Source organism: Camelus dromedarius, chromosome X, assembly GCF_036321535.1.
Source record: "Camelus dromedarius isolate mCamDro1 chromosome X, mCamDro1.pat, whole genome shotgun sequence".
Classification (NCBI taxonomy): domain Eukaryota; kingdom Metazoa; phylum Chordata; class Mammalia; order Artiodactyla; family Camelidae; genus Camelus; species Camelus dromedarius.
Window position 1 is genome coordinate 840,662 of NC_087472.1, and position 11,459 is coordinate 852,120.

The window sequence follows — 11,459 nt, forward strand, 5'->3', positions numbered from 1 at the left end:
GCGGGGCCTATTTGCGCAGGCGCACTTGGGGGGAGCGCGCAGTGCTCAGGAGCGGGGCTTCGTGAGGGAGCGCAGTCTCTCCAGCGACAATGCCGAGCCGACGGGGTCTCCTGGGCAGCCCGTGGGCGGAGGGGCGGGCTGGGCGGCAACCAATCACACGCCAGGAGGCTCGCCTGAGGTGAGTTTGCGCAGGCGCACTGGGCATCCTTGCGCACGAAGGGGCGGAGCTTCTGGAGGTGGCCTCAGTCTCAGCAGTTCGCGTTGGCCTCTGAGGGGGACGGTGCGGCATGCAGGCCCCAGAGGATGACGCCAGGGGTGCCACGGACGGTGCAGGAGGCCTGGGCAACCAGCAGAGCCCCCAGACTCCTGAGGGCCGGAGTTCAGGCAGTCTAGAAGTCAAGGGTGACCACAGTGGCCCGGAAGGCCAGGGCGGCCCTGGCAGTGAAGGAGCAGTGGCCGAAGCTGCTGTTGCTCCTCCCCAAGTTGAGCAGGCACCGCGCGCCCTGGGACCTGCTGGAGATGCAGCGCCCGTGGCTGTAGGGCCTGGAAGTGAGCTGCTGGAGTTGTATCCTTTCCAAGGAGCCTCCCTGGGCAGGGGCAGTGGTGCGGTGGCGGGGAGCATGGCGGCAGCCTGAGGAGGGACAGAAGGTTGTGCGGGGGGCAGTTAGGGGCAACGGGCAGGACAGGCTTGCCCATGCCTGAGGAGCCTGGGGTGCGGAAAAAGGACTGAAGGGTTCGGGTGGCGGCTTGGGTGTTACGACGTTGTGGAAGGGAGCTTGACCATCCTGGGGCAAAAGCCCCCCTCTGAGGTGTAAGGACGCCTGAGACGCTAGCAAATTCAGTAGCGGATGGTGCCTTAACTGCCTCCCCCAGCACACTTACTGTACCTTTCCGATCCCCCCTGGAGGCAGACATGGCCCGAAGATCTCTGATCCCAGTTGCCCGACGCCACCAAGGGGTGGTCCAGGTGTCTACAGTGAATGGCAGCGCCCTGGCTGTGTCAGTTCTGGAAGAGTCTGCAGTGCGCGCGGGGAGGGGGTGGGTGGTGAGCGACTGGTGCTGGGGTCCGATCTCCGATCTCCGTCTTAGTGCTGTGATGGAGGCGCTGTCGGGCTAGGTATAAGGACGGGGCTGGTGCCTGGACCTACCTGATTCTTCTCATCGTTAACCTGATTTTCCTTTTCCCTCACTTTTAGTAGATGGACTGCTGAAGACCCCATTCTCTTCCGAACTGCCATCAACTCCTTCCTTGATCATCTTTCCCTGGTGATTCGGAACATTCGGCGTTTTCGGCCCCGCCTCCCCTAAGCCTAGGCCGAGGAAAGAGAGCTGAGGCCTAACGCTGTGTCCCCTACTAGGCAAGGTATAGGGAATTCAGTCTTGGAGTAATTGCCACTTTGTTATTGGATCTACTTTTTTGCCTGTACTGGCCCTTGGTGTCTCTTGGTTCATTTGCTTTGTTCCTGTGTTGCATAAGAACTAGGATGTGTAAATGTTTATTACTGAAGGAAATAAAATTGAGCTACTTACCTTGTGTCAGTTTCTTTTCAGCTAATGCACTTCTGGATTTTCTTATCTTTGTCCTTGTGTTGGAGGGAAGGTTCTGAAATTCAGATATTCTAGTAGTACAAGGTAATCGAAGACAATTCAGGAAACTGAAAATCAAGCCCTATGTACACCACTAACTACTGTCAACATTTTGAAATATTTTCTTGGTTGTACTTGCACATTAAATGTACAATAACGTACATGTAGAAGTTAACAACTTAAGGGTTTAAAATTTTTTCCTGAATTTCTTGTCATTTAACATATTAGTTTTTACGTTTTCTAAAAGCTCTTCAAAACCATGTTATTGAATGGATGCCTATAAGATGCATTATACTGTAATTGTTGAATGTTTAAGTTGTTTCTAATTTTTTATTACTATAGTTAATGATTCAGTGGAATTAATGTATATAATTTGTTCCATGAATGGTTATTTCCTTAAGATAGATTCCAAAAGGTAGAAATATTGACCTCAATGTTTACTTTTCTATTCCTTTCTTAAGACTCTTGATCACAATTATTCTTTAGAAAATATGCCTACCACCAGATTTTTCATTTCCCAATATCCTTGTCACCATTGGGTTGGTTTCCTACTAAAATAAAAAGCTTAGTTTGCCTGAGAAGAGAAAAAACCCAGGCTGACTGGACTTGTTTGAGATGAGTGAGGAAAACTGCGGGGACAGTTAAGCGTCTGGGCAGGGAACTTAGCTTCCTCTAATATGTTTTTTATCCTGCATTCTTCTAAACTCACTAATTAGTTCTAGTCACTCTTTTGTAGGTTCTGTTTGATTTCCTACATAGACAATCATGTTTGCAGATAAAATTTTACTTCTTCCTTTCCAGTTGAGATGTATTTTATTGACTGACTTCAATCTCCTTTTAATGGGTTGGATTTCTCTGATTCTTGGCATACCCTTTTTATTGGGTGCTGGGTAGTGTTTTTTCCGTAAATATATTCCAGAACTTTTAAAATTGAATATTGTTAACTTACTTAGAAACAGTTTGATCTTTTTTAGTCTTGCCTTAATATTTGATCTGTGGGAGCAGAGCAGCTTTTAGTGTAGGAGTAAATATTTTCCACACTATTAAGGTCCCTCTGAGTACTATATATGATGTCACCTGAATTAGGAGGTTTCCATTAGGGCTCCCGTGGGACCCTCTGCCCGGGTGCAGGGCTCCCTCCTCTCCGGTCCTCCGCCCACCAGGCTGGCCCCAGACCCAGGGAGCCGGCTGGACTCCGTCTGGAAGGTCTCTGGGACAGTGAGCTGGGGCCAGTGCACGGCTTCCCTCTTCCTTTCTCGTCTCCCAGAGAGCCCTGACTGTCCTTCCCCGCCCGACAGCCACCCTCTTCGCAGCCTGTGTTTCATGTATTTTGCCTGGTTCTAGGGAGTTCTTTCAGGTTAAGTGGCAGGGCAGATCCGGTCCCTGTCACTCCACACAGGTGAACAGCCTGCCTTACAGAACCTGGAGCACCCTGACGTGGGCTGGAGGGAGGGAGGTGCTGTCGGTGGGGATGGTGGCGGTGGTCGTGATGTGACGACGGTGATGGAGAGTCTCACCTGACCGCGTGCAGCAGCTGTGGTGGCTTCAGTGAGGTTCTTTTTCTTTCTCCCTTTTTAAAAAATCGTTTTTTAAGACCTCGCTTCTTGATGGGGAGGTGAGAATTTAGCTCTTTCATGCCACTGCCCCGTTTCCCCTCCCCCTCCTCCCCAAATGGTTTTGTTCTCTTCATTTACTGGGGTATGAATAAGCTTGTCCCAAAGGAGGAAACCACCAGAGGTCACCAGGACACAGCAGGAGTGGAGTCATAGCAGAGAGCAACCCGGCACGACTGAATCAGGAAGTGTGCCTGTCCCTAAACCCTAGCAGTTCTACTCCTGGGGAACAGTCACCACCCCCTTAGGGGGATGTGTGGGGATGCCCATCATGGCATTGTCTGTGGAGGCAGGAGTCAGAGCCACCTGGGTGTCCCACTTCTGCGCTTGTCGTAGACCCTCAGGCAGGTCTGGTTAACTCAGGGTCTTCCTCCTGTGACATGGACATTACCAGAAGCCAACATACTAGACCACTGCTCAGTGTGTTCTTTGGGTGGGCTTCCCCTCACATATCTGACCAGACTGTCCCTGCCGCTTCTCTACTGACATGGTGTCATTCTCGTTTCCAGTGATGCTGAGTGTTCCTTTCCACCTCTTTCAAATAGGTTTCCTTTACCGTCCGCAACATTTCACATGTCTCCCTTGACATGTGTTTCGACCTAAATAGCATCTTTGTTACTGATAAAACTGATTGGGATGAATGTGGCTTAGGTGGGAGAGCCAGGTCAACTTGCGGACTTCCTTCTGGTCAGCCTAGACCTTGGGCCAGTCCTAAGAGAAACATAATGGCTTAAGACCAATGTATAGTAATACAATTCCAATGCTAACTGCCTGGGGTTAGGTCAGATTTCACGGGTTGAGACCACAGTCCTCTACAAGACACCTCTCACTTCAGACAACATTTGCAAGCTCCGGGATTCTTAGATGACCCACACTTCTGGCCAACTGGCAAAAAATGTGGGGGTTTCCACTACTCCCTGAGGTTCAATAATTCACTATAACAACTCATAGAACTCAGGGAAACACTATACTTGCTATTACATCTTTATTATAAAAGCTGCAAATCAGGCCCAGCCAAAGAAGAGATGCAAGTTCTGAGAGTCTGGAACACGAAGCTTCCATGTCCTCTGGACTAAACTGAATCTCCAGGCATCCTCTCTTTCCTGGAGGTCGATGTCTCCTGGCTCAAAGCCCCAATCCTCTAATCATATAATTGGTCTTTCTAGCGTGGCCAGCCCCCATCCTGAAACTATCTAGGGGTCCACCATGTGTTACGTGATTTAGCATAAACTCAGATGTGGTCCGAGAGGCCCACCATAAATAACAACTTATCACTCAGGGAAGTCCAAGGATTTAGAGGTTACCTCCCAGAAACAAGAATAAAGACCAGCCAAAGTCTTTATTATACAAAACATAGTTACCCGGGTCATTGCCTGTCCCTGGTGCTGGTGAAGATGGAAGGAGAAAGACAGCAAATTATTTGCGCCCAGCACTCCAGCCGCACTTGTTTCCATTGTGCTTAGCTTTATTGCTCTTCACAGATACTGCATTTTATACAAATTGAAGGTTTGTGGAAACTCTGCACAGAGGAAATGTATTGGCACCATTTTTTCCAACAGCATCTGTGTCAAATTTTGGTAATTCTCACAATATTTCAAACATCTTCATTATTATTGTATGTGTTATTGTGATCTGTGATCTGTGATCAGTGATCTTTGAGGTTACTTTTGTGATTGTTTGGGGTGCCATGAACTCCATGCATATAAGACGATGAACTTAATTAATGCTGTGTATGTTCTGACTGCTCCACTGACTGGCTCATCCCCCCTGTCTCTCCTTCTTCTCGGGCCTCCCTATTCCCTGAGACACAATAATATTGAAAGTAGGCCAATTAATAAACCTACCATGGCCCCTAAGAGTTCAAGTGCAAGGAAAAGTCACACATCTCACTTTAAGTCAAAAGCTAGAAATGATTCAGCTCAGTGAGGAAGGCCCAGTGAAAACCGAGACAGGCCAAAAGCTAGGCTTCTTGCGCCAAACAGTTAGCCAAGCTGGGAAAGCACAGGAACAGTTCTTGAAGAAAATTAAAAGTGCTACTCCAGTGAGCAGATGAATGACAAGAAAGTGTAATAGCCTTATTGCTGATATGGAGACGGTTTCAGTGGTCTGGATAGAAGATCCAGCCAATCAAAATATTCCCTTAAGCCAAAGCCTAATTCAGAGCAAGGCCCTAACTCTCTTTGATTCTCTGAAGGCTGAGAGAGATGAGGAAGCTGCAAATGGAAAGTTTGAAGCCAGCAGAGGTTGGTTCATGAGGTTTAAGGAAAGAAGCCTTCTCCATAACATCAAAGTCCAGGTGAAGTAGCAAGTGCTGACAAAAAAGGTATAGTAAGTTGTCCAGAAGCTCTACCTAAGATAATTCATGAAGGTGGGTACACTAAACAACAGATTTTCAATGTAGATAAAATAGCTTTATGTTGGAAGAAGATGCCACTTAGGACTTTCATAGCTAGAGAGGAGAAGTCAATGCCTTGCATCAAAGCTTCAAAGGACAGGCTGACTCTCTTGTTAGGGGCTAATGCAGCTGGTGACTTGAAGTTGAAACCAATGGTCATTTGCCATTCTGAAAATCCTAGAACTCTTATGAATGATGCTAAATCTACTCTGCTTGTGTTCTATAAATGGAACCACAAAGCCTGGATGACAGCACATCCATTTACGACATTGTTTACTGAATATTTTAAGCCTATTGTTGAGACTTATTGCTCAGGAAAAAAAAAAGATTCCTTTCAAAATACTGCTGCCATTGACAATGCACTTTGTCACGCATGAGCTCTGATGAAGACGGACAATGCAATGAATTTTGTCTTCACACCTGCTAACACTGCATCCATTCTGCAGCCTGTGGATCAAGGAGTCATTTCAGCTTTCAAGTCTTATTTAAGCAACACAATTTGTAAGGCTATAGCTGCCATACATGGTGATTCCTCTGATGGATCTGGGCAAAGTCAATCAAAAAACTTCCTCATTAAGACGTAGAAAGATGGAAGAGAATGCTTCTCCTAAATCACTACCGCCAACGACAAAATAAGCAGATAACATACAAAATAATTTTTCTTGAGCCCATCAAAGACCTGAGGTGACCTGGGAACCAGGTGACCTGAATCCCAAATAGTGACAAGCTCTTCTGAGGAGAGATGAGACTCGGGAACTCTTGCACTATTGGCAGTGCATGGAGTGGGGGAAGGGATGACAGCCAAACCCAGGTGGGAGGAAAGCAGCTCAAATGCTAATGAATGGAGCAGGTTCAAGAGAGGTTGTACCAAGAGGAAGCAGAGACAGCATGTACAGACAGCTTTCAAATTTTGCTGTAATGGGACAGAGAGAAACAGTAGCTGTGATAAATGATCAGAAGTTAAGCAGAGCCATGTCACAGGGTCACCACCAGCTGCAGGGGAGCTGGGAACGTGGATGTTAGCTTTCACATGCTCTAGTGTGGAGGTGGGCAAGGGAAAGGGAGATAGCCTTCAGGGTGTGCTACACTGAACTTAGTTTTTGACTTCCAGCTCTCTGGACCAGGTCCCATGACATCTGGTGTCCTGTTTCTCCTTATGATAAATAAATAGCCTTTGAGTAGAGCTGTGTCCATAGGTTTCTATTTCTTACACATGAAAGAGCTTGATGAGAAGGCAGGGGGTGGCACAGCTAGGCAGCCCTCAGCCAGTCCCATCTCAAAGGAGCAAGAGTTTCACCGGAGAGGTGGGAGGCATGTCTGCAAGCACCAGTGGGAAGCAAGGATAATGCCAGCCCTGCATCCCCAACCTGAAGGCTATGAGCAGCTTCCTTGTCGGTTTCAGTCAAAGCTGGGAAAAGATGCTGAGATGTAGGGGACCTTGTTGGTTATGGAAAGGGCCCTAGGAAATAGTTGGCACTAAGTGAACTAAGCGGACTTGCTCTGTTTCAGCCTCAGGTGTAGCAGGAAACCAGAGAGAAAGGTCAAGGTCACAGAGGCCTTCCTGTCATGCCAGTGGGGTTCCCTGGGAACCAGGGAGCCCTCCATCCCTCAAGGGCTCAGTCACAGATGATGGAAACACTTAGCAAGGCTTGTGGTATAAGAAATTCAAGCCTCAGGTGGGGTGTTCTCAATAGCTCCTTCCAGCCCTAATAGTCTATAATTCTAAGTGAAGTCTTTAAGAGTCAACTTAATTTCTGTTCTCTTGAATGAGTAGAGTGATAGTCACTCGTGGTCAGAGGAGTCTGAATCATGGTGAATTGGGGAAGCATGGACAAAATTGGCTACAAGACTGGAATGTGACCACAGAGTGACCCAGGGTGGGCACCGTGGCCCAGGGCCTGGCCCTCATCTAGGCCAGTTCAGAGTCCAGCTGCATCACAGCTGTAACAACACAGACCACTCTCATCAGACTGTAAGACTGATCTTGTGCAACCAAGTTCATGGGCATTGATGTTCAAAGCCCGGAGAGCAAAATATCAGTAGCCATGAGAACAATACCTGTCAGGTAGCCCTGCGGGTCAGCTGACCCTGGTGGAGACGCTCAGCGGCCAGTCTCCAGAGGGTGGTCCTTCCTGATGTTGAGCTACCTGTTCACCTCCTAACCTAGAATCTAAATCACCCCTTGTCTGAAATAAGGACTTCACCCGGGACATGGGCCCTGCTCCACCCACTACACTCCCCTGTAATCTGAGACCTCGCTCCCTGAGGATCCCAGTGCTTCCTCCTCTGTCTGGCTCGCTCTTGCATCATCCTTCCCCAAAGTGTTTCTTCAAATTATTATGCTGCCACTTGCTTCCCTAAAGTCACAAGCGTCATTGAGGAACAGAAAAGAGAGCTGGTTTCCCTGTGGTGGGAAGGAGAGATGAAGTAGACCTTCCTTCTGTCTTCCTTTGAAACATGCCCTTATTTCATGTGCCAGTGGGGCTGCGCACAGATTTAGGGGTTGGGGGGGCGTGAAGCCCTGGTGCAGACGCCCCAAAAGTTGAGTCCCTGAGATGGAGAGAGGAGGAAGGAAGCATTCCCTGAGGGAGAGTCAGCACTGTTCACAGAGAGATGCTGAGCTTCTAGAAGTCTGTGCCTCTAGGTTTCTGAGTTGGTACCCACGTACGTGCCTACAAAGACGTCTGCCAGAAGAAATCGGGAAATGACAGGCAAACCTTTCTGTCTTGTCGGTGAGGGTGGTGTGGAAGCAAGTGGGTGACTGGCGGCCCGAATGGCTTGTGTCTTGAGGAAGCATCTCACTGTCTCACTGAGCAGAGTCACCAGAGAGACCCCAGGGCTCAGTCTGTCTCTGTCAGTCCCATTCTTTGTCACTTTCTACTGGGCAATTTTAGAGTGGGGGGTTGTTTTTTGTTTTTTGTTTTTTACGAATGAATTCACTTCTTTTAATTAATTCATATTCACCGCAGCTGTAATCCCTTAGGCATGCACAGGAGATACCTGCAGCCAGAGAACAAGGATGATTCAACATATGCAAATCTATACAACACAGCACATGAATAGAATGAGAAGCCAAAGTCATAAGATCATCTCAATAGACTCAGAAAAAACATTTGACAAAATACAACTTCCTTTCAGTGGGAGGGTAATAGCTCAGTGGTAGAGTGTGTGCTTAGCATGCATAAGGTCATGGGTTCAAGCCCTAGTACCCCCATTAAGAAAAAATACGCTCATAAAATAACAATCTCCAAAGAGAAAATGTGATGTCAGAACGAATATCTTTTTCAAAAAGATGTTAAGTGATGGATCAAAAGTAAAAAAAAAAAAAAAAAGAGCTTTAAAAAAATACAACTTCCTTTCACGATAAAAACTCTCAGCAAATTGGGTATAGAAATAATATATCTGAATATAACAAAGGCTGAATACAGCAAACCCCCCAGCTCACACCATACTCAACAGTGAGAGGTTGAAAACGTTTTCCTCGAAGACCAGGAACAAGACAAGTCTGGTCAGAATGCATGCACTGGAAGCTTTCAACCTCTAAAATTTCAAATTTTTGGCAAATTGGTATTAGGCCCATTAAATGCTTTATCTTGGTGAACAAAGTATTTGTGCTTGAAAAGAACATGTAGACTACACACCTCTAAAATTCAGATTTCTGATTAAGTGTTCGAAAAAATATCAATTCAGTCAAGATAGTTGACAGATTTTTCAGCTCGTCTACGGCAGAGGCCAACAAACTCTTAATGTAGAAGAGCAGATGGTAACATTTTTCAATGTTTAAGCCACATAGGGTCGCTCTGCTGCTGCTGTTCTTTCTTCTCCTTCTTCCCCTTCATTCCCCTCCCTCCTCCTCCTCCTCCCACTTCTTCACAACCCATTAAAAGTGAAACACCATTCTTAGCTCAAGGGCTGTTTAAAAACAGGCCCTCAGCTGGATTGGGCCAGTAGGCATGTTTGCCAGTCCCTGTTCTATGTCTTAACAGATTGTTTTGTCTTGTTCTGTCACTTGCTGAGAGAGGATGTTAACATCAGCTGTGATTTTGGATATGTCCCTTTCACCTGTTAGTCCTAGAAATTCTTGCTTCATGTGTTTCGAAGGTATGTTATCAGGCAAAAACGTATTTATGACTGTTTTATCTTCCAGATGGATTAATTGCTACTTTTACTCCAAAATGTACCCCCTTCTCTTTGGAAATAGTTTTCCTTGAAGTCTGGTTTATCTAATGTTGCTGTGCCTACATCAGCCCTCACTGCTTACTATTCACTTGCATGTCTTTTGCTATCCTCTTACTTCCAACCTATTGATGTGTTAATATTTTAAGTGTGGCTCATGTAGACAGTATGTAGTTGGGTCTTTGAACAAATCCTTCTAACAATGTCTGCTTTTAAGTTGGATTATTTGACAAAGTCACATTTAATATAATTACTGATGAGGTTGGAGTTAAGTCTACCATTTGCTACTCCTTTTTTTGCTTGTCCTTTATCTTGTTTGTTTCTTCTCAACTTAGTTGAGGTGAAATACACATATAAAAAATTGCACATTTTTTAAGGATACGATCTTATGAGTTATGACAAAGGTATACACAACAGAAGTCGAACTACAGAACATTTCCATCACTCTCTATATTCTGCTCCCAGACAACAAATATAGCTTAGATTTGCTTTTCTAGAACTTCATTTGAACGAAATCATACAGTATGTACTCTTGTGAGTCCACCTTCTTTTACTTGGCATAATGATTCTGAGATTCATCCATGCTGTTGGGTGTATCAGTAGTTCATTCCTCTCTATTGCTGAGTGGTAGTCCATTGCATGGATGTACCATTATTTGTTTACCCATTCACCTATCGATGGACATCTGAGTTGTTTCCAAATTGGGGTTATTATTAATAAAACTGATATGAAAACTCATGTACAAGTCTTTGTGTGGACATAAGTTTTTAATTCTCTCGGGTAAATTGCAGAAGTGAGATTGCTAGGTTATGTAAGGTAAGTATAAGTTTAGTTTTCTAAGAAACTGAAAAACTATTTTCCAGTATGGTTGTACCAATTTACATTCCCACCAGTAAGGTATGAACTTTCCATCTTATCTATATTCTGTTTTACACAACCTTATATTTTTCAACTTTATTCTTCTTTTTCAAGTTTGATTTGCCTATTCTAGGTTCTTTGCATTTCAATATACATTTCGGAATCAGTTGGTCAATTTCTGCAAACTCAGAATTTTTATCGGGTTTGCAGTGAATTTGCAGAACAGTATGGTGAGAACATACATCTTAAAAATACTGAGTCTTCCAATCCATGACCATGATACATTTCCCCATTAGTGTAATTTTTCTTTAAGTTCTCTTATGAGTAGTGTTTAGTTTTTTACTGTAAATGTTTTGCACATATTTTATTAAATGCATCACTAAATATTTCATGTTCTAGGATAAACAATGGTGATTTTTGAAATTTCACATTTCTTTTTTTTTTTTGTAGATTACTTAGGATTTTCTACATACACAAACATGTCATCTCTGAATAAAGATAATTTTATTTTGTCCAATCTGTATAACTTTTATTTCTCTTTCTTGCCTAGTGCACTGCCTAGGATTTCCAGGACAATGTTAAATAAAAGTGGTGAACATCCATGCCTTATTCTCAGATTTAGGGGAGGGAGTTATAGTTTTCATCATTATCATGTTAGCTATAGGATTTTTGTAGGTTCCTTTTATCAGATTAAGGGTTTCTTTCTGGTCCTACTTTTCTGAAAGTTTTTATCTTAGTGCTTGTTGAATATTGTCAAATGCTTTTTCTGCATCTGTTGAAAAGATCATATGTTTTTCCTCCTTTATTTCCTTAATATGATGAACAACACT

General features: G+C 44.8%; 1 non-coding gene across 1 annotated transcript; it reads left to right on the forward strand.

Annotated features, from left to right (window-relative positions):
* The first annotated feature begins 235 nt into the window (after positions 1–235).
* LOC116150752 (uncharacterized) lies at positions 236–1,283 on the forward strand. The gene is made up of 3 exons (XR_010379471.1): positions 236–565; positions 874–999; positions 1,197–1,283. It is a non-coding gene; the product is annotated as an uncharacterized LOC116150752 (transcript).
* Positions 1,284–11,459: the final 10,176 nt, after the last annotated feature.